We start from the raw sequence: 23460 nt of genomic DNA on the forward strand, positions 1-23460 counted from the left end.
AAAGAAAATTACAGCCCAGCATCAGTGGTGAGCATAGATACAAAAATCCTCAAAAAATACCAGCTAGACAACTTCAGTGATGCATTAAAAAGGTCATACACCATGATCAAGTGAAATTTATCTCAGCAATGTAAGGAATTTTTAATATCTGCAAATCAGTCATTGTGATATACCATATTAACAAGTTGAAAAATAAAAGTCATATGATTATCTCAATAGATGCATGAAAACTTTTGATCAAATAAAAGATCATTTGTGATAAAAACTCTCCAGAATGTGGGCATAGAGGGAATGAACATACCTCAACATAATAAAGACCATATATGACAAACCCACAGCTAATATCCACAATGATGAAAAGCTGAAAGCTTTCCTCTATAATCAGGCATAAAACAAAGATGCCCACTCTTACCAGTTTTACTCAACAAAGTTTTGGAAGTCTTAGACACAACAATCAGAGAAGAAAAGTAAAGGATCCAAAGTGGAAAAGAAGAAGTGAAACTCACTCTTTGCAGATGATGTGATACTATACATAGTATATTCTAAGATGTCACCAGAAAACAACTAGATTCCATCAGTGGACTTAGTAAAGTTGCAGGATACAACTTAGTGTATTTATATACACTAACAACATGATATCAAACAGAGAAATTAAGGAAAGAATCCTATTTACATGCCAAAATCAGTAGAATACCTAGGTATAAACCTACCTAAGGACACAAAAGACCTGCCGTCCCAAATTATAAGATGCTAATGAAAGAAATTAAAGACCACACAAACAAATGGAAAGATATACCATATTCTAGGATTGGAAAAATCAGTTTTGTTAAAATGACCATACTACCCAAGGCAATCTGCAGATTCAATGCAATCCCTATTAAGTTATCATGAAATTTTTCACAGAACTAGAACAAATAATTTAAAATCTGTATGGAAGCAAAATACAGCCTAAATAGCCAAAACAATTGTGAGAAAGAAGAATGAAGCTGGAGAACGTCAGACTATACTACAGAGCTATAATTATCAAAACAGAATAGTATTGGCAGAAAAATATACACATAAATTAATGGAACAGAATAGAAAATCCATAAATAAACTGACTCCCTTAAGTTCAATTAATCTATGAATGACCAAGGAGGCAAGAATACACAGTGGGAAAAAAAGACAGCCTTTTCAATAAATGGTGCTTGGAAAGCTTGATAGCTGCATGTAAAAGAATGAAACTTAGGAGGGGCAGGAAAAAATTAGGACTTTGGAATTAACAGATGCATACTAATATATTATTAAGTAAACAACAACTACTTACTGAACAGCACAGGGAACCATATGCACTATCTTGTAATTAACTACAATGGAAAAGAATCTGGAAAACTGAATAACTGAATCACTTTGCAGTATACCCAGAGGATTGTCAAATAGATATATTTCAACAAAAAAAGAAAAAAAAAAGAATGAAACTAAAATATTTTCTAACAGTATATGCAAAAATAAATTTCAGTTCAGTTCAGTTCAGTCGATTAGTCATGTCCGATTCTTTGCGACCCCATGAATCGCAGCACGCTAGGCCTCCCTGTCCATCACCAACTCCCGGAGTCCACTCAGACTCACGTCCATCGAGTCAGTGATGCCATCCAGCCATCTCATCCTCTGTCGTCCCTTCTCCTCCTGCCCCCATTCCCTCCCAGAATCAGAGTCTTTTCTAATGAGTCAAGTCTTCGCATGAGGTAGCCAAAGTATTGGAGTTTCAGCTTTAGCATCATTCCTTCCAAAGAAATCCCAGGACTGATCTCCTTCAGAATGGACTGGTTGGATCTCCTTGTAGTCCAAGGGACTCTCAAGAGTCTTCTCCAACACCACAGTTCAAAAGCATCAATTCTTCAGCGCTCAGCCTTCTTCACAGTCCAACTCTCACATCCATACATGACCACTGGAAAAACCATTGCCTTAACTAGACGGACCTTTGTTGGCAAAGTAATATCTCTGCTTTTCAATATGCTATCTAGGTTGGTCATAACTTTCCTTCCAAGGAGTAAACATCTTTTAAATTCAAGGCTGCAGTCACCATCTGCAGTGATTTTGGAGCCCCCAGAAATAAAGTCTGACACTGCTTCCACTGTTTCCCCATCTATTTGCCATGAAGTGATGGGACCGGATACCATGATCTTCATTTTCTGAATGTTGAGCTTTAAGCCAACTTTTTCACTCTCCACTTTCACTTTCATCAAGAGGCTTTTGAGTTCCTCTTCACTTTCTGCCATAAGGGTCGTGTCATCTGCATATCTAAGGATGTTGATATTTCTCCCTGCAATCTTGATTCCAGCTTGTGTTTCTTCCAGTACAGCACTTTTCATGATGTACTCTGCATATAAGTTAAATAAGCAGGGTGACAATATACAGCCTTGACGTACTCCTTTTCCTATTTGGAACCAGTCTGTTGTTCCATGTCCAGTTCTAACTGTTGCTTCCTGATCTGCATACAGGTTCTCAAGAGGCAGGTCAGGTGGTCTGATATTCCCATCTCTTTCAGAATTTTCCACAGTTTATTGTGACCCACACAGTCAAAGGCTTTGGCATAGTCAATGAAGCAGAAATAGATGTTTTTCTGGGACTCTCTTGCTTTTTCCATGATCCAGCAGATGTTGGCAATTTGATCTCTGGTTCCCCTGCCTTTTCTAAAACCAGCTGGAACATCAGGAAGTTCACGGTTCACGTATTGCTGAAGCCTTGCTTGGAGAATTTTGAGCATTACTTTACTAGCATGTGAGATGAGTTAAAATTGATTAAAAACAAAAATGTAAGCCTGGATTCTATAACACTTCTAGATGTTGACATAAATAGCACCCATATGTATTTGGATCTGCCATCTAGGGTAATGAAAATAAAAGCAAAAATAAACTTAAACACTTTTGCACAGCAAAGGAAAGCATAAACAAAATGAAAGACAACCTACAGAATGTGAGAAATATTTGCAAGAGATGTGACTGAAAAGAGATTAAAGTCCAAAATAAACAAATAGCTCATACAGCTCAATATTTAATAAAAAATAAATTAAAAATGAACAGACCTAAATAGACATTTCTCAAAAAAAATACAGATGGCCAATAAGCACATGAAAAAACGCTCAACATCACTAATTATTAAAATAATGCAGATGAAAACTATAATATGATGACATATCACCTCATACTAGTCAGAATAGACACTGTGAAAAAGTCTAGATGATAAATGCTGAAGAATGTGTGGAGAAACGGAAACCTCCTACACTGTTTTGGGAACATATATTGGTACGACTACCACAGAGAACAGTGGGAGTTTCCTTAAAAAAATTTAAAACAGAGTCTCTACCATTTGATCCAGGAATCCCAGTCTGGGTCATAAATATGTAAAAGGCAAAACTTTAATTAAAAAAGATATTTGCACTCCAATGTTCTTAGAGACACTATTAACAATGGCCAAGGTATGGAAGAAACCTGAATATCCATTGACATATGATGGATAAAGAAGATATGGTATCTTTAGTTTTGTTTTCTACAATTCCAGAGTAGATTAAGAAAAAAATGGTGAGAAAAGACTAAATGAATGAATCTGAAAGTGGTTAAGTATACTGATTTAGGAAAATATGAAATAAATATTGACAGTGACCATTTGGTAAAAATATATTTAAGTCAGTTACACTGAAAAGAATAAACATTATCTCAAAAAATCTAAGAGCTAAGACAGAGAAGAAAAATAATTTGATTAAAATAAGAAAATATTCCCTACATTGTAAGTGGTTAAATAGTAAAAAAAAAAAAAAAAGCAAAAAGAATCATTAAGCAAAAGTATTTATTTCTAGATATTATTATTATAAAATAGATATATATATGTAAACACACTAAGATAAAACTTAATTTTCTTACATACTTAATATCTCATTTTACTGATTTATAATTTTTTTTAAATCTAAATTTCAAAGTTTTTCATTAATTTTGACTTTTATTACTTTCTTGCTATTAATGTTTGACATTGTTTTAATCTGCTTATTATTATTCATACAATTGTGCTATAGTCATCCTATTTCTTCTTTCTTTTAAAATTTTCCTTTTTATAATGGTGGCAATATATGGGGAGCCCCCTTGCCCCAGGGGTTTTTGTAGTAATTTCTTAAGCTTCTTTAAAATTTTCCAACAATTCTAAAGTTTTATATTTAAAATTACTAGAATTTTAGATAAATCAAAGAATTTGTTGGCTTATTTCACTTGCTACCTGTTAACTTACAAGAACCTGTTGCCACAAAATTCATGATTCAACTCTGAATAAGTGTCTGCTCAAATAGAATACCTTAAAATTGCCTATTCTGACAATATATTTATACTTTAAGTACTACCTTTACACACACACACACACACATTTTCTCTTGGATGATCACTTGTTTATGCATATAGTCAGGGAAAATAATATGTATATATTCATTTATTGATTACCCACCTTTTGTCAAACACTAGTAGTGTTTAGTAAGTGAAAGTCGCTCGGTCATGTCTGACTCTTTGTAACTCCAAGGACTGTATCAGTTCAGTTCAGTTCAGTTCAGTCGCTCAGTCGTGTCCGACTCTTTGCAATGCCATGAATCACAGCACACCAGACCTCCCTGTCCATCATCAACTCCAGGAGTTCACTCAAACTCACGTCCATCGAGTCTGTGATGCAATCCAGCCATCTCATCCTCCGTCGTCCCCTTTTCCTCCTTCCCCCAATCCTTCCCAGCATCAGAGTCTTTTCCAGTGAGTCAGCTCTTCGCATGAGGTGGCCAAAGTACTGGAGTTTCAGCTTTAGCATCATTCCTTCCAAAGAACACCCAGGGCTGATCTCCTTCAGAATGGACTGGTTGGATCTCCTTGCAGTCCAAGGGACTCTCACGAGTCTTCTCCAACACCACAGTTCAAAAGCATCAATTCTTCGGCACTCAGCTTTCTTCACAGTCCAACTCTCACATCCATACATGACCACTGGAAAAACCATAGCCTTGACTAGACGGACCTTTGTTGGCAAAGTAATGTCTCTGCTTTTGAATATGCTATCTAGGTTGGCCATTCCAAACCCAGTAATTGAACCTAGGTCTCCCATGTTGCAAGTGGATTCTTTACCATCTGAGCCACAAGGGAAGCCCAGTGTTCAGTAAAAGAGGACAAAATTTATGACCTAATGGGGAGTGGTTTATATGAATTATTTTGCATACTAAGGAGTTCAATATTTAAATAAATGTATTTTCAGCAGCAAAAGATGTAAATAAAATCCTTTGACTCAGATGTAAATAGCTACTGGTTTGAGGACCATCTGTGCAAATATGTCATATTATAGGAGAAAAATCCTAGTAGACTTTGAAGGAGGGCTAAGGCTATGTTGAACCTTCTGGTCAATATTCCTGAGAGAGGCATGGGGTAGTATAAAGTGCTGATGTTTTGGAAACTGACAAACCTAGATTCAAGCCTTATTTTACTCTTAGTCATGTGTCTATGAATAGTTAAACTATTTAAGTTTTTCCTCATTTAAAAAATTGAATAGTCATAGGATTTTTCTGCTTGATTTAAATGAAAAATATTTACTGATTGTCTAAACTAGGACATGTGTCTCTAAGTTCACTATGGTACATATTCCTTGTCTTCATGATAGTAAGAGAATATCCTCCTGCTTTTTTGGCCATTACTGATAGAATAAAGTAACCAGGGGTAGTAACAGACTAGAATTTTAGAATTCCATTTTACAGCAGGGACAGTGACTTCCATTTAGACTGGATCATTACTGAAAGATCTGGATATTAGGAGAATACAAGGACTAAAGGAATCAAGAAATTATTCTCCATAGTGGCTGTTCAGCAGATGAATGGATAAGAAAGCTTTGGTACATATACACAATGGAGTATTACTCAGCCATTAAAAAGAATACATTTGAATCAGTTCTAATGAGGTGGATGAAACTGGAGCCTATTATACAGAGTGAAGTAAGCCAGAAGGAAAAACATAAATACAGTATACTAACGCATATATATGGAATTTAGAAAGATGGTAACAATAACCCTGTGTACGAGATAGCAAAAGAGACACTGATGTATAGAACAGTCTTATGGACTCTGTGGGAGAGGGAGAGGGTGGGAAGATTTGGGAGAATGACATTGAAACATGTAAAATATCATGTAAGAAACGAGTTGCCAGTCCAGGTTCGATGCACGATACTGGATGCTTGGGGCTAGTGCACTGGGACGACCCAGAGGGATGGTATGGGGAGGGAGGAGGGAGGAGGGTTCAGGATGGGGAACACATGTATACCTGTGGCGGATTCATTTTGATATTTGGCAAAACTAATACAATTATGTAAAGTTTAAAAATAAAATTAGAAAAAAAAAAGAAAAAAAGAAATTATTCACTTAAATATTTTTCTACAGCCTTTGTTTCCCAGATAAACTCTTGGAGCAAAAGCATATAACCAAAGTCAGAATTCTCTTTTCCTTTACTTACCATTTCAAGAAGAAGCAAATATTAATCTCAAATTATTAGGAAAAAAGTTCCTTTAGGAATCGGGCCTTAACATTCACTAACCCAAATTCAGGCTGTTCTCTTCCAGTAGAAATAAACAAAATGGCATTAATTCCTATATGGTATAGTATATCAACATTACAAAGCAGCGTTTTCCTTTGTCCTGACCTGTTTGAGAATTTGAGCCACCAGCTCTAATTTCTTCAGAGATAGTCCATGATTTTAAATGACCTTTGATGACAGATTCTTTTTTTATAGTACAATTTAGTCATGTACATTAAAATCAGGGATGAAGGTAGATTTTGATTTATCCTTCCATGTGGCATACGTGAATAATGTTTGTGAGGCTTGTTTTTTTCTCTGATTTATAACAGGAATGAACAAAAGTCCAAACAAAGCTAGAATCCAAAGCATGATCAGTTTAAAAAGGCTTAAAGAGAGGGAAGGATGAATTAGAAGTTTGGGATCAACAGATACATGCTACTATATATATATGTCTAAGGGGAATCAGTGGCTCAAAGGTAATGAATCCACCTGTAGTGCAAGAGGCATAGGAGATGCCGGTTCGATCCCTGGATCTGGAAGATCCCCTGGAGAGGGAAATGGCAACCCTCTCCAGTATTCTTGCTTGGAAAATCTCATGGACAGAGTAGCCTAGCGGACTATAGTCCATAGGGTCTCAAAGAGTCAGACATGATTGAACAACTAAAGACAGGAACATGTGTGTGTGTGTGTGTGTGTGTATGTATGTATATATGTATCTATAGACATGTGTATATATGCTATTGATATATATATATATGTATATATATTTTATAGACATATATACGTGTATATATGTTATTGATAGATAACAAGGATCTATTTTATAGCACACAGAACTGTATTCAATATTGTGTAATAAGCTGTAATGGGAAGAATCTTAAAATGAAAATGTGTGTGTGTGTGTGTGTGTGTGTAACAGAATCACTTTGCTGTGTACCCGAAACTAACACAACATTGTAAATCAACTATACTTCAATTAATTTTTTTAAAAAGACTGAAATTAAATGCATTGGAAAGAATTCTGTTATTTTAAGTAAAATCTCCCTTTCTGATTGGTCAAAAATATATTTAATCTTATTCATGTTTTAAATAATATGTGTCATCTGTTTCTTTCCTTTTTTATTAAAGTGAAATTCTCTACCACAGCCCTTTCCTCACTCTTTACTTCATCCTCCATAACAAAATATAGGTAGGGTTTAAATCTAATAATTAAGAGTACTTTTTCCATCTAAGACGTATGCTAAAACCTTTAAAATCCTCACAAAATTCTTGAAATTATTGTAAAACTTATGGATGAAGAACCTGAAACTTAAAATATGAATCATCCTCTCTGTCACTGAGCTAGTATATGCCAGAACTGAAATATGAAACCTGGTCTTCACCCTGATATCACATTACTGAAAATGAGTGTCATTTCTTCCCTAATGCATTGCAAGTCTTGGATTTTCATCCCAAATACTGTAAAATAAACAGGTAAAACATAGACTTGACTATTCTACTGCTTATCATTACACAAAAGACAGAGCAAGATGATTTGCTTTTGTCTGGGATTTTGGTTTATAGACAAGAAAGAACAGAGCAAAAGTCTCCATGCTTTTCAGATTTGCACACCTATCAGGAAAAAATTGAGCATGCATGGTCAATATAAGTTTGCTTAATTGTTCATTCATTTATAAAGTATCTGTGTATGTATACAGATATTTAATATTATATAAAGTATGTGACAACATAATATATATTATAAAATATTACAATAATATATTATACAGACTCTTTGCGACCCCATGAATCGCAGCACGCCAGGCCTCCTTGTGCATCACCAGCTCCCGGAGTTCACTGAGACTCACGTCCATCGAGTCAGTGATGCTATCCAGCCATCTCATCCTCTGTCGTCCCCTTCTCCTCTTGCCCCCAATCCCTCCCAGCATCAGAGTCTTTTCCAATGAGTCAACTCTTTGCATGAGGTGGCCAAAGTACTGGAGTTTCAGCTTTAGCATCATTCCTTCCAAAGAAATCCCAGGGCTGATCTCCTTCAGAATGGACTGGTTGGCTCTCCTTGCAGTCCAAGGGACTCTCAAGAGTCTTTTCCAACACCACAGTTCAAAAGCATCAATTCTTCAGCGCTCAGCCTTTTTCACAGTCCAACTCTCACATCCATACGTGACCACAGGAAAAACCATAGCCTTGACTAGACGAACCTTTGTTGACAAAGTAATGTCTCTGCTTTTGAATATGTTATCTAGGTTGGTCATAACTTTCCTTCCAAGGAGTAAGCGTCTTTTAATTTCATGGCTGCAGTTACCATCTGCAGTGATTTTGGAGCCCAGAAAAATAAAGTCTGACACTGTTTCCCCATCTATTTCCCATAGCAATACTAATAAATCATATGCATTTTGCAAGTGATATAGAGACTACTGATTCTAAATTTTGTGAATTTGATTCATAATTTCAGCTATGTAATATCTTCTAAACCTTACTGGTGTCTTAGTGAAGAGTTTGAGGAAATGCATTATAGCATTCAGTTGAAAGAACAGCAGGCTATTTTTGTCCCTCATCCCTTGTATGTTATTTGGATTTTAATGACATTGAACAACATTTTGATGTACTTGAAACTTAAAATAGAAATATAACTCTTTTCTAGAATAATTTTATGGTTTTATTGTTGCAAACTAGAAGTGACCTAAGAAATTGCCAACATCCTTTGGATTGTCGAAAAAGTGAGAGAGTTACAGAAAAACATCTACTTCTGTTTATTGACTAGGCCAAAGCTTTTGACTGTGTGTATCACAACAAACTATGGGAAATTCTTAAAGAGATGAGAATACCAGACAACCTGACCTGCTTCCTGAGAAATCTGTATGCAGGACAAGAAGAAATAGAACTGGACATGGAACAACAGATTGGTTCCAAATTGGGAAAGGAGTAGGTCAAAGCTGTATATTGTCACTGTGCTTATTTAACTTATATACAGAGTACATCATAAGAAATGCTGGGCTGGATGAAGCACAAGATGGAATCGAGATTGCAGGGAGAAATATCAATAACATCAGATATGCAGGTGACACCACCCTTATGGCAGAAAGTGAAGAAGAACTAAAAAGCATCTTGATGAAAGTGAAAGAGGAGAATGAAAAAGTTGGCTTAAATCTCAACATTCAGAAATCTAAGATCATGGCATCTGGCAATGGCACCCCACTCTAGTACTCTTGCCTGGAAAATCCCATGGATGGAGGAGCCTGGTAGGCTGCAGTCCATGGGGTCGCTAAGAGTCGGACACGACTGAGCAACTTCACTTTCACTTTTCACTTTCATGCATTGGAGAAGGAAATGGCAACCCACTCCAGTGTTCTTGCCTGGAGAATCCCAGGGATGGGGGAGCCTGGTGGGCTGCCATCTATGGGGTCACACAGAGTCGGACATGACTACTGAAGTTACTTAGCAGACAGCATATTAAAAAGCAGAGACATTACTTTGCCAACAAAGGTCCATCTAGTCAAGGCTTTGGTTTTTCCAGTAGATGTGAGAGTTGGACTATAAAGAAATCTGAGTTCTGAAGAATTGATGCTTTTGAACTGTGGTGTGGGAGAAGACTCTTGAGAGTCCCTTGGACTGCAAGGAGATCCAACCAGTCCATCCTAAAGGAAGTCAGTCCTGAATGTTCATTGGAAAGACTGATGCTGAAGCTCAAACTCCAATACTTTGGTCACCTGATGTGAAGAACTGACTCATTTGAAAAGACCCTGATGTTGGGAAAGACTGAAGGCAGGAGGAGAAGGGGATGACAGAGGATGAGATGGTTGGATGGCATCACTAACTCAATGAACATGAGTTTGAATATGCTCTGGGAGTTGGTGATGGACAGGGAAGCCTGGTGTACTGCAGTCCATGGGGTCACAAAGAGTTGGACATGACTGAGAAACTGAACTCAAGAAACAGCACATCCACCTACTTATTTATTGCCAAAAAATGTAGCTTGTTAAAATAAAATCTAACCAAGCCAAAGCACTGTGTTTGGTATATATTTACTGATACCTAAATAGTTTATATCTAAAGACTTTAGATTATCAATTATATGATTGTATGTTTTTTACTCATTGTGGAAGATACACCAGGAAAACAGACAGTTTACAAATAATTGTTGTATGAACACTTTATTACAATAACTTACTAAGTTGTACTATGTTAAAGAACATTCAAGTGAAACTTACAGTTGGTCTTCTCTATGGTACATAATTTTGTCTTGTCAAGCAACATTTTGTCTGTATGATAGAATAGATCCAGGGTATTTCCTAGACTTGCAGAGATAGGATGGTTTCAGTGACAGTGCTGTAATTCCTCTCTCAAAACAGAGGGGAATAAAGTCCTAATCTGTGGAGTGTTCCAGTTCCATAGTCAACCAAACTAGTAACCTGTCACTGAATATGAAGAGATGTGCAAGTTCTCACAAGCTGGACCAGGAGGCTCCAGCTCACCATTGGATAGCTGTATTTTCTTCTTTTATTAAATACCATTTACTAGTTTCATTAATGACTTAGTTTTATCCTATAGTATTATTAATAAGAATATCATATACTTTTGAAGAGTAAGGTAGAGCTTAAATAAATTAAGAAGAAATGTGTCTTTTTAAAGAATCTCAAGTTTTGTGTACCTTGTTTATTATTACCTTATAGGTTTCTTGCTCTGTAAAACATGTTAAGTAGATCATACATTAAACAAAGTGAAACAAAAAAACAAAACAATTTATACATACTTTTTAGCAAAATGAAAAAAGTGGGAACTTGTTGATGCATACTAGTTATATTCATAAATTTATTTTTAATTCAATCCACCTTATCAAGGGCTACTTTTAGTAATTACCTTAGCTGCTTAACAGTGTTTGAGGATGAAGAAAAAAAATGTTGTCATGTAAAGCTATTGAAATGATTTAAAAATACTGATTATACTAAGCCTCTACCATTATAATTGTCATTTAAGCAGTGAATTTTAGATAACTACTTTAAATATTACAAAATATGAGTATTTGACTCTATTAATATACCATTAAAATTAATACTTCCATGATATTATATTTATTATTTTTTTTTGCTTTAAAAATCTATAAACATAAATTACATCTAAAGAGAGTAGGATATCTTCACCTAAACAAATGCAGTGGAAGGATGTTGGGTTTGTAAACACATCTTTCCAGTAAATAAAGAGGTGAAAATGCTGTGACATAGGTCAATAATTTCCAGACTGATTTATTGAGCACAGCAGGTGGCTAATTATCAACCTTACAAGATGGTGTCCCTGAGCAGTGTGCTTGTTTTCTAGGTCAGGGTTTTAGTTTTCAAAGGAAATCAAGTGTATACATAAGTAGTGAGTCTGACATAGATTGAGTTGCATTTTCATCATCAAATTAAATATAAATCTGATAATGCAAAAAATATATATATATATACTAAATATTGAACATGCTATTTTCAGTATAAAATGTAACATATATTTTAAATCAGTAGAGTTTTCAAATGAATATCCATGCAGTGAAGATATTCTTTGACTAAATAACTTTAGCCCCACAGCAATTAACAATATCAGTTGGATAAAAAGTAGGATGGACAGCAGAATTTGTTGTTCCATCACTAAGTCATGTCCAACTCTTGGCGACACCATGGACTGCAACATGCCAGACTTACCTGTCCTTCACTACCTCCCAATGTTTGCTCAAGTTCATGTTCATTGAGTTGCTATGCCATCTAACCATCTCATCCTCTGCCACCTTTTCTCCTTTTGCCTTCAATCTTTCCCAGCATCAGTGTCTTTTCCAATGAGTTGGGTCTTCGCATCAGGTGGCCAAAGTATTGGAGCTTCAACTTCAGCATCAGTCCTTCCAATGAATATTCAAGGTTGATTTCCTTTAGGAAAGGAAGGCAGAATATTCTATCCTTATTGTACAAATTGAAGGGATTTAGGAAAATCTGAATTCTAACCTCAATTAATCATTATAAGATATATGGCTTTGTTTACTTTTGTCATTACCTTTCTTTTCAGATTTATGAAAACAGTCAAAATTTTATTCAAATTATTTCTTACTTAAAAGTTGGCCTTTAACAATATGACAATCAGAATCCACTAAATATGTAATAAAGTATACCTACTTTCATATTTATGTATGTAAACTACCTCCAAAGGAAGAAAATACTTTTGTGTAGCTTCAGATGAATTCAGTGAACACAGTTTTGCAAAACAAATTCCCAGACCACAGGTTTGGGAATAAGTGTGAATATGTATATGTATTTCTTGAAGAAATGCCAATGACTAAATAGTGAATGTTATCTGTATGAAAACAACTTGAATGCTTGGGGTCAGATTAATAAGGATAGATCACTAAAAGTATCTAAAGGCTAAGTAGGGAACAGATACCTTTAAAAGTAGGCATATAATAACTGAAAATAGTTAAAAATAGAAAGTAATGCAAAATAGTAGAACAATAATATTAAAAAGAAGCATTTTAAAACAAATTGTTTAATAGGTGTTTTTAATTACTTTTCAACTTTAAATAAATGGAATGGTAAGGAACTATGTTTCATCAACTACATATATATACATATATATGTGTGTGTGTATATATATGTATATATATATATATATATAAAGTTAATTACAGTTGCAATTGTTAGATATCTGCCTAAAGAGAGAATTCTTGGGTTTATATCAGATTTATGGATGAGTGTACATCTACATATCTTAAGATAAAGTATTTAAAATTTTGTTGATACTTTTACAGAGTATTTGATACCCCACTAACTTTTCATTAACTAATTTGTGTGTCCCAATTATACTAAGTAAATGTGCTTATCAAATATCAAGAATACATGAAAACTAAACCAGTTGTTCAAAAAAGCAGGAGTTCCAGAAAAACATCTATTTCTGCTTTATTGACTATGCTGAAGCCTTTGACTGTGTGGATCACAATAAACTGTGGAAAATTCTGAAAGAGATGGGCATACCAGACCCCCTGATGTGCCTCTTGAGAAACCTGTATGAAGGTCAGGAAGCAACAGTTAGAAATGGACATGGAACAACAGACTGGTTTCAAATAGGAAAAGGAGTACATCAAGGCTGTATATTGTCATCCTCCTTATTTAACTTATATGTAGAGTATGTAATGAGAAATGCTGGGCTGGAAGAAGCAAAAGCTGGAATCAAGATTGCAGGGAGAAATATCAATATCCTCAGATAGGCAGATAACACGACCCTTATGGCAGAAAGTAAAGAGAAACTAAAGAGCCTCTTGATGAAAGTGAAAGAGGAGAGTGAAAAAGTTGGCTTAAATCTCAACATTCAGAAAACGAAGATCATGGCATCTGGTTCCATCACTTCATGGCAAATAATGGGGAAACAGTGGAAACAGTGGCTGACTTTATTTATTTATTTTTTTGACTCCAAAATCACTGCAGATGGTGATTGCAGCCATGAAATTAAAAGATGCTTACTCCTTGGAAGGAAAATTATGACCAACCTAGACTGCATATTAAAAAGCAGAGACATTACTTTGCCAACAAAGGTCTGTCTAGTCAAGGCTATGGTTTTTTCAGTGGTCATGTATGGATGTGAGAGTTGGGCGATAAAGAAAGCTGAGCACTGAAGAATTGATGCTTTTGAACTGTGGTGTTGGAGAAGACTCTTGAGAGTCCCTTGGACTGCAAGGAGATCCAACCTGTCCATCCTAAGAGAAATCAGTCCTGGGTGTTCATTGGAAGGACTGATGTTAAAGTTGAAACTCTAGTATTTTGGCCACCTGATCGGAAGAGCTGACTCATTTAAAAAGACCTTGCTGTTGGGAAAGATTGAAGGCAGGAGAAGGGGACGACAGAGGATGAGATGGTTGGATGGCATCACCGACTCAATGGACATGAGTTTAGGTAAACACCATTTGGTGATGGACAGGGACGCCTGGCATGCTGCGACTCATGGGGTCACAAAGAGTCAGACACAACTGAGCAACTGAACTGAACTGAACTGAAACCAGTTGTTTAAAATTAAATTTTGAGAAAAGTCCGTTTGAAATGTATGAACAGTTAATTCCATCTGTTTCTTTCCCATCAATTCCAAACTATAGGAAACTATCAGTTTGTTTGTTTCCTGTCTCTGCCTCATATTTCCTTTCCTCCTTAATTCCTAGAACCTCACCTAGGACTTAATTCTCAAACTGACAAATTTGCTCTGCATTGTGATTCGAACAGTTCTGTTGGATGACTAGTATCCATGTGGGTGATGGTCCCTCCAACACTCTAGTACAGTCTGTTTGACACTGAAGTTCATCCTGTACATAAAGCTGATGCAGAAACCCCTGAAGTAATAAAGATGTTTCAGGGAGGGAGTACCTTCCAAAATATAAGAATAGCTTGCACAGGATTCCAAACAATAGACAGCAGGGAAATATGAGACTGTAAGAGAACTGAGGAGAAGCAGTCCTAGAGATGAAAAGAAGTAACAGTTATGGACTCATGGACGAGAAGAGAAGGAGGTATTTGAGTTCCAGGGGGGCAACTGCACATTTTTTGCATTATCATTTGGTACAATCTCTTTTTCTTCCTTGTTCATTTTTTAAAAACAAATATAATGATATTTCTTTATAATATATGGTACTTCTTATGAAGTATATGATTACTGTAGTTTAAAAGCAAAGATTTTAGTAGGCACAAATAAATAGTAGAAGTATCACAATTTTTTCTGTGGTTAATTCTATTTTGTAACCAATTAAGTAAGCTCAGGTTTATGGTATTTCTGTTAAGGATCTGAAGCTCTGAGTCTCACATAAACCTTGGCAAGAAAACAAGGCCCTGTAGTCTTTATAACCTACTGCTAGGTTAATTACCCTTAATTAACTTGTATATCTTATTAAAAGCAAAAAAGTGTTACACTTGACTCTATCTTCTGCTGAGTCCCTAGCTGCTTCCCATATATGTCTTCTGCTTTCCTCTGCAGTTCAAATAGAAAATTCCTGTTTCTGTTTTCAATGTAAATGTTGCCAATAGAAACCTGGAAGCAAAGGTGATACCCCGGATCTAAATCCGTTTCTCTCTTTGTTCTCTGTATGTCAGACCTTTTAAAGAATAACTGATGTTTCCAAAGTGATTCATGGTTCAAAAATTCAAGTTAGTTAGCATGTAATATCACATCTTCCATACATCTACTATCTCGGGTTCTTTTCACATTTCAGCCAGTAGCCACTTTTAAAATTTAATAAGAGACAAAGGGATTTCAAACACAATTTTCAGTAGTAGTTTTCTTTCAGTCAATTAGTAGTTAGCAAAAATAGCAGCAGGGAAAATTGTGTCTAATTTATATATTTATTGTCTTGTAACAAAAGCAGTATCTATAAAGTAGGAGGGGAAATGGGTAGACTGATGATTATGGATGTAGGATGCAATAATTGAAGGATAGCTATTATCAGGGCATGATGATCAGACAGTTCTATATGGTGCCAAATCAGAAACAAATCTTTCCATTTGCCAAGTGTTAGATTTATGTCTCAAAACACAAATCTGATATATTTTGTTTCATGCAGTGATGGGAATGAAAATGTAGGGTTATAACCACAAATTAGATAGAATCTGACACAAAATAAAATTGTCTAGTTTGCTTTGAGTTACCTAGAGAGATGAACCTTTGTGCTTTTACTGTTAATTTCTAAACTATTTAAATTTTTAACCATTATGAATGTCCCTGGGGAGTCATAAGTAGACTCTGTGCTATGTATTATAAAGCATTAATGTTGCATTATGCAATTTCTTGAATAAATTTGCTAATTTCCAGTTGATTACAACTCTCCTTACCTTTTGCTATGGTAGCTATAATGTAATTTGTTAGGTATTATTTGAGAATGCCTCTAAATCATTTATGGAAGTCTATATTATCTCCAGTGTGCTTTAATTAAAAAAAAAAACAAAACCTCTATTTCATTGTGTAGAATTTTTTTGTACATAGCATTAAATTTTTAAATTGAAAACCAACCATAGAGAAAAAGTGTAATTTTTGGCTTATTCAGTATTTTCAAATAAGTGAACCTATAAGAAGACACTGGATTGTAGGTATCACTAGGGAAGCTACTTCTTTACATTTATAAAATCAGTTTAATTAAAGTAGAAATAGTACCGAAGGGAACATTTGACCATAAAATTGTAATATAAATATGTCAATGTTATTTTTTAATCAACTCAGCATGTTTAAGCATATCATTTTAATTATGCATGTTTTTAGCATTGATATTTGAATGGAAATAACTGAATTTACATATTCTAGATCATATGTCAGTATTAGACAAACTGGACTTAACTAGACAGCTTTATTTCCAATATTTCTCTCTGTTACTCTGGATTAGAAGTTGTTTTTTTTTCCTTGTTGGTTTGAAAGAAAAAGCACTCAAAGACAGACATCTAAGAGATTCGCCTAGAACCAGCAAGAGAACTTGCATGACCGAGAATAAACCTTGGCTATTTAAAGCCCTTGAAACAGTAAAGTTATTTGTTACTAGTCTAGTCTATCGGAGAAGGCAATGGCACCCCTCTCCAGTACTCTTGCCTGGAAAATCCCATGGATGGAGGAGCCTGGTAGGCTGCAGTCCATGGGGTTGCTAGGAGTCGGACACGACTGAGCGACTTCACTTTCACTTTGCACTTTCATGCATTGGAGAAGGAAATGGCAACCCACTCCAGTATTCTTGCCTGGAGAATCCCACGGACAGGGAAGCCTGGTGGGCTGCTGTCTATGGGGTCGCACAGAGTCGGACACGACTGAAGCAACTTAGCAGTCTAGTCTATTCATATAATATAATGCTTGAATTTTATTTAGAGTATAGCTGTTTCATTAAATTTTTAACTGGAAATATTTAAAGCTCATGCCATATACTAATGGAATACAGAATATCTGGTGTTCTAAACTAGCTAATATTTCAGAGGAAATTAGTTTACTGATTAAAAATAATAAAAACAAAGAAATTAGATCATTATTTTCAAGTTTTCCTGATAAAATATGATGAAATTTATTTCAGAGAAGCTTGTGTACCTAATTATATGAATTTTCAATGGAATTTTAGTATTTTAACCACAGTATTTCCATATCAGTAAAACTGTTTATTTTTGTGACACTGGGTTCAGTTTGAAGAAATCACTATCAAATTATTAAAATATTCTACTTAATAGGTAAAAAAAGCTCAGTTTGTTTAGTGATTCCATAATAGGAAAAACAATATGAGGAAATTTTATTAAGTTTTTGCTTACGATGTGTTAACAAAATGTGTATTACTGTTTAGTTCATTACTTCAGCTATCAACCAAAAAGAGCACTGTTTTATATTTTTTTAATTTCATATCCTACATACTCAGCCTTGAAGTACTTAATTCTATTCACTTCTCTGCATTTAAAAGTAGTAGTTGTTTTGAAGTAGTTATTATATAAGTAAGTAGGAGGATACAATTTTAAAAACTTTCATTTTAGTTATGGAACTTTGAATTCTTGGTTGTCTTCATGTGTAGATATTTTCTTTCATCTTTATTAATATTACTTATAACTGAAAATTCTCATATGGCTATTTAAATGAAATTATTCCTTGATAAATTCATTGTGTCTTTTCTAATTTATGATTTGAGTAATAATACATGATGATTATATGACCCAAATTCAAGTTCTTAGTATTATTAAGCTAAATATTTATGAGTTGTTATAAATCCATCATCTAGTAACTTTTAGATTAGAGACAATCTAACTTTGTTGTCACAGATTGCCTGGTGAATATACATTTTTTTTGAGTGAAATAAAAAACCTAAATTTTCTTTTTAAAGTATAAATTAATGTTAAAGTTTCTATTCAGTTCATTGTTAAGAAAATTGTTTAAATTGGATTCTATACTACTATGCAGTTCTAAGATCAATGATAAAGATAGACAAGCTCTCTGCTTGCTTGGATCTGATGTTCTAAAGGAAGGGCTTCTGAAATTACTATATTAGTAAATAAAGGAAACAGCTTCAAAAGCAGAAAAAATGTAAATATTAAAGTAGCATAATGTGCTAGAGTGGGAAGGGTGTGTTACGGTCAACCAACTACAGTTATGTGCGTGCCTGTATGCTCAGTCATGTCCCACTCTTTGTGACCCCTTGGATGGTATCCCAGCAGGCTCCTCTGTCCATGGCATTCTCTAGGCAAGAATACTGGAGTGGGTTGCCTTTTCCTACTCCAGGGGATCTTCTGAGTCTCCTGTGTTTCCTGCATTGGCAGACAGATTCTTTACTACTGCGCCACCTGGGAAGCCCAGTATAGTTATATTTGAGGACTGAATTCTTGATTGAATAATGAAGATGAGGCTAACTAACCAGAGGACCACCTGGGGAAATGGCATTCAAGCTCAGCGAATGTTAAGTGCAAAGGCCATGTGATGGCAAATAATTTCCCATGTTTAAGGGAAAAGAAACAGTGAGACTAAAGTATGGTGAAGGTAAAGTTGCTTTGTATGAGATGAGTGAGAAGGGTGGACGAAGACCAGAATTTCTAGGCCTTCTGAGGACTGAGTAAGGAGTCAAAATTTAATTCAAGGTTAATGAAAAGTAAAGCTTGGTAGTGACATGTCAGTTGGAAAAAGAATGCTTTGGCTACTGGATAAGAAGCAGTTTGTAAGAATGCTTGGTAGAATCAAAAAAAGGGACTACTGCATCGTCTGTGTGAGAACATAGGCACCTGTCTGTTATCATAAGAGCAGAAATTTTAAAAAATGAACAAATTTAGGATGGATTTTAGAGGCAGAAGAAGATTTGCAAATTCATTGGGATTCTAGGAGTGAGGAGAATAAAGAATTAAAAGATGACACTTAAATGTTTGACAGACTCATGAGTGATGGTGCCATTTGATGTGACGTATTGAGGAATAGGGGTTTCCTGATGGTGGCTCAGTGGTAGAGAATCTACCTGTGATTCAGGAGAGGCAAGAGACTCAGAAGATCCCCTGGAGAAGGAAATGGCAAACTACTCCAGTATTCTTGCCTGAGAAATTCTATAGACAAAGGATCCTGGCAGGCTACAGTCCCTGGGGTTGCAAAGAGTCGGACACGACTGAAGTGACTGAGCATGCACATACACACTTAAGAATAGAGGAAAGACATACTTGTGAAGAGGACATTAAAAATTCTGATATGGAGAGGGGTTGGGGTGGGGGTGTTGGGGCGGCTGCAGTGGGCAGCAGTCTTGAGGAGACGATTTCTCAGGTCCTCTGGCAGACCTCCTCCCCTCCCCAGCTGCAGAGGCCCTTAGGGTACTGGGACCTGGCCTGTGGAACATCAAGAGATTACTGCCCACGGAGAACTCCAAGTTCTGTTCAAACTTGTATTGGTTGGTGCTGGTGATACTGAAAGAATACATTCGTGCAAGGTCATCTGACTGGTGAATTTGAGAAGTAAATTGTTGAGGTCCATCTCCTTGTGCTCCATACCAACAGAGGACCAATTAAGTTCAATGTATGGGATACAGCTGGTCAGGAGAAATTTGGTGAACTGAGAGTTGGCTATTATATCCAAGCTCAGTGTGCCATTATTATGCTTGATGTAACATCGAGTTACGTACAAGAATATGCCTAACTGGCATAGACATCTGATAGGACTGTGTGAGAACATCCCCATTGTGTTGTGTGGCAATGAAGTGGATATTAAGGACCAAAAGATTAAGGCAAAGTCAAGTTGTCTTCCACAGAAAGAAGAATCTTCAGTACTATGACATTTCTGCCAAAAGTAACTAAAACTTTGAAAAGCCCTTCCTCTGTCTTGCTAGAAAACTGATCAGAGACCCTAACTTGGAATTTCTTGCCATGCCTACTCTCATCCCACCAGAGGTGGTCAGAGACCCAGCCTTGGCAGCGGCTGTACAAGCACAATTTAGAGGTTGCTCAGACAGATGCTTTACTGTGAGAAAGTGAAGCTGGGGCCCAACATCCGAAGTCTAATTTTATAGGCAACTTTCCTGTGATATCAGTGGTGCCGTGTGTTTGCCATTTTATTATATAGGGAAACAGAACATGTGCTTCATCTTTGGACGCTGAAGAAAATGGACAGGCTTTGGAGTGAATATGGAAGTTACAAAACTATCTTCATTGTTTGGACCTGCATATTTAGGTGTTTCGAAACACAGCTGTTTCTTCTTTGAGTTTCAGATATAAGACTGCTATAGTCACATGACATATTGAGAGGTGGAATCTTGTTTTTGTCATTCCCATTCCTTTTTGTTTTGAATCAGAATAAAGTTGTATTTCAAATATCTTAAAAAAAAATTCTGATTCAGAGTTTGAGTTTAAGACACGTATTTGAAACCCAAGTGGGGGTGTTGAGTAGAAAGTTTGGATATGGTAGGTAGCATTGAAAAACAGGCAGCACTTGGACATGGACAATGGGATTGTTGCTTTAGGTTCTGCTTTGGTATACTGCTACGTGATGTCCAACTGCTGCCTTCGTTTCTGCTGTCGTTGAATTTTTTTTCCTAATAATGACATTCAGCAGTGTTTTGATATTCTGCACTGATGACTGCTGCCACTTGGTCTCTCTAAGCATAAGCATTGTGTCCGCCAAACACTGTTTCCTCTGCTCTGGATTTAATTTTGGTGGATTATCAGAGGTCTGCCACATCCTCTCTGATACTCCATGAGAGATATGAACCTTGTGATGTTTGGAAGTATTTTCCTTCTTAATTATCTGTAAAAGCTCAAGCTCTCCTAGGACAACACATACTGCCTCTCAAAGGAGCCATGGTAAATTGCACTGATACTGCTAAGGGGTTGAGAATATTAGGATGAGAAGGGACTTTGACATTCTTGGAGTTCAGCTTATTGACTTTTTGTTGCAGGAAACTGTAATGAGGATGATAAGAGGTATATGAAAGATAATGTTGGTATAATATATAAAGACATTTAAATAAAATATAAACTATATTATGGGTTATAACTTTATGAAGAAAAATAAAACAGGGGAAAATGACAGTGCAGTGAGGAGATAAAATTTTAGACATAGTGTTCAGCATTTATACCAAGAAGGTGTGGCAGGGAGAGTGAAGGAGAAAGCCTTGAAGGTACATTGGAGAAGGCATTCCAGGATAAAGGATTACTGCTGCTAAGTCACTTCAGTCGTGTCCAACTCTGTGCGACCTCATAGACGGCAGCTCACCAGGCTCCTCTGTCCATGGGATTCTCCAGGCAAGAACACTGGAGTGGGTTGCCATTTCCTTCTCCAATGCATGAAAGTGAAAAGTGAAAGTGAAGTCACTCAGTCGTGTCCGACTCTTAGCGACCCCATGGACTGCAGCCCACCAGGCTCCTCCATCCATGGGATTTTCCAGGCAAGAGTACTGGAGTGGGGTGCCACTGCCTTCTCCAAAAGGATTACTAAGGATTACTAAGTGCTAGAATCTTGGTGCACTTCTAGAGCCATTTAAGTAAAGCCCTTCCATTCCCTCTGGAATGGAAGCCCATCTGGAATGGGTTCAAGAGGAAAAGTTAGACAACAAATGAAAAAAGTATGTACAGAGAGTTCTTTCTAAGAGTCATTTTGAGGGAAAGTAGAAAAATGGAGCTGCAGGAAAACAGAGCATGCTAGTTGTGGGATGTCTCAATAAGAGTGTAAATAATTTGATTGAAAGTAAATATTTTATATTCTGAGAGTAAAAATGAATATTATATAATAATATTTTAATATAATATACCTGAAATATATTTTATTGTTTGTTCCAAGTTGATTCAGGTAAATGGCTTTCAAACCTCCTTTTTTAATTGTGGCAATGTAGAATATTTATGTTGTAGTCATAATACCCAACCCTATTATAAGTAACTGAGGTAAATTGTGCCAAATTACTAGAAATATTTCTAGTAAAATCTATCTCTAAATTCTCATGTGAAAGTAAGTTTAGAGTAAAGACCTTAAAAAATTCTCTTTTTTTACCTTTTTTTTTTTGCTGACATATCATGTTATCACACTTTCTCTTTTCCTTGATGAGAAAAAATTGGTTTATTTTTCTTGAAGGTTAGGTGTTGACCCTTAATGTAATTCAACATACATTTATGGAACACTTGTTATGTGCTTGTGCTATAAACACTGAATTTCAAATGAAGACCCAGCCTTCAGGAAATTATAGTATAGTTCAATGGCCAAGTTGGTTGTTAGTGTTTTCACAAATACAGAATTTTCTTTGAAGTTAATATACAAGACGTTCAAATTCTTCTAACATGAATTTGAATTATACATATGGAAATAGAAGGTGGCCAATAAATATCTACTTATAAATTATTTGTGTGAAACTTTCATGTGTAAAGTCGAGTAACAGAAGAAGATTTGAAGAGACAGTAAAATTTAGGAATTTGCAGGTAGAGCTCTTTAGAAAAAATAATTCAGTTCTTTAACATAAAAATAATATAAAATCTCTATAGAAAAGTTTTATTTTTGATATAATGGGGAAACTTGAACTGCATATATTCTTTGACAGATATCCGGGGTATTGTTGGAGAAGGCAATGGCAACCCACTCCAGTACTCTTGCTTGGCAAATTCCGTGGACGGAGGAGCCTGGTAGGCTGCAGTCCATGGGGTTGCAAAGAGTCAGACACAACACGTGATTTAGCAGCAGCAGGGTATTGTGGTAATTTTAGGAAGTTTGTTTACAAAATTACCTCATTTGGAAATTAGAGGTAGAGTGGGAAGTAGTTTATTTATCTAGGCTGTGCACTATTCTCACTGAATACAGTAGAAAGAATGAAATGACTCTGAGCCTTCCAGGTTAATGTAACGAACAATACCAAGAGTGTATTTTTCAATGTCAGAAATATATAGTATTTAGTTTGCAAAACATCACCTTCCAAAGGACTACTACATTTTGAGTACGTCTTCAGAAAATTATTAGAGTG

At 35.8% G+C, this 23460-nt stretch overlaps 1 protein-coding gene and 1 pseudogene across 1 annotated transcript in view; both read left to right on the forward strand.

Annotated features, from left to right (window-relative positions):
- The window catches only part of CSMD3 (CUB and Sushi multiple domains 3), a 1469335-nt gene that overhangs the window by 464030 nt on the left and 981845 nt on the right, over window positions 1-23460 (forward strand). The window lies entirely within an intron of this gene.
- On the forward strand, window positions 3219-20561 carry LOC133260804 (GTP-binding nuclear protein Ran-like; annotated as a pseudogene).

Source organism: Bos javanicus, chromosome 14 (genome assembly GCF_032452875.1).
Source record: "Bos javanicus breed banteng chromosome 14, ARS-OSU_banteng_1.0, whole genome shotgun sequence".
NCBI classification, from domain to species: Eukaryota; Metazoa; Chordata; class Mammalia; order Artiodactyla; family Bovidae; genus Bos; species Bos javanicus.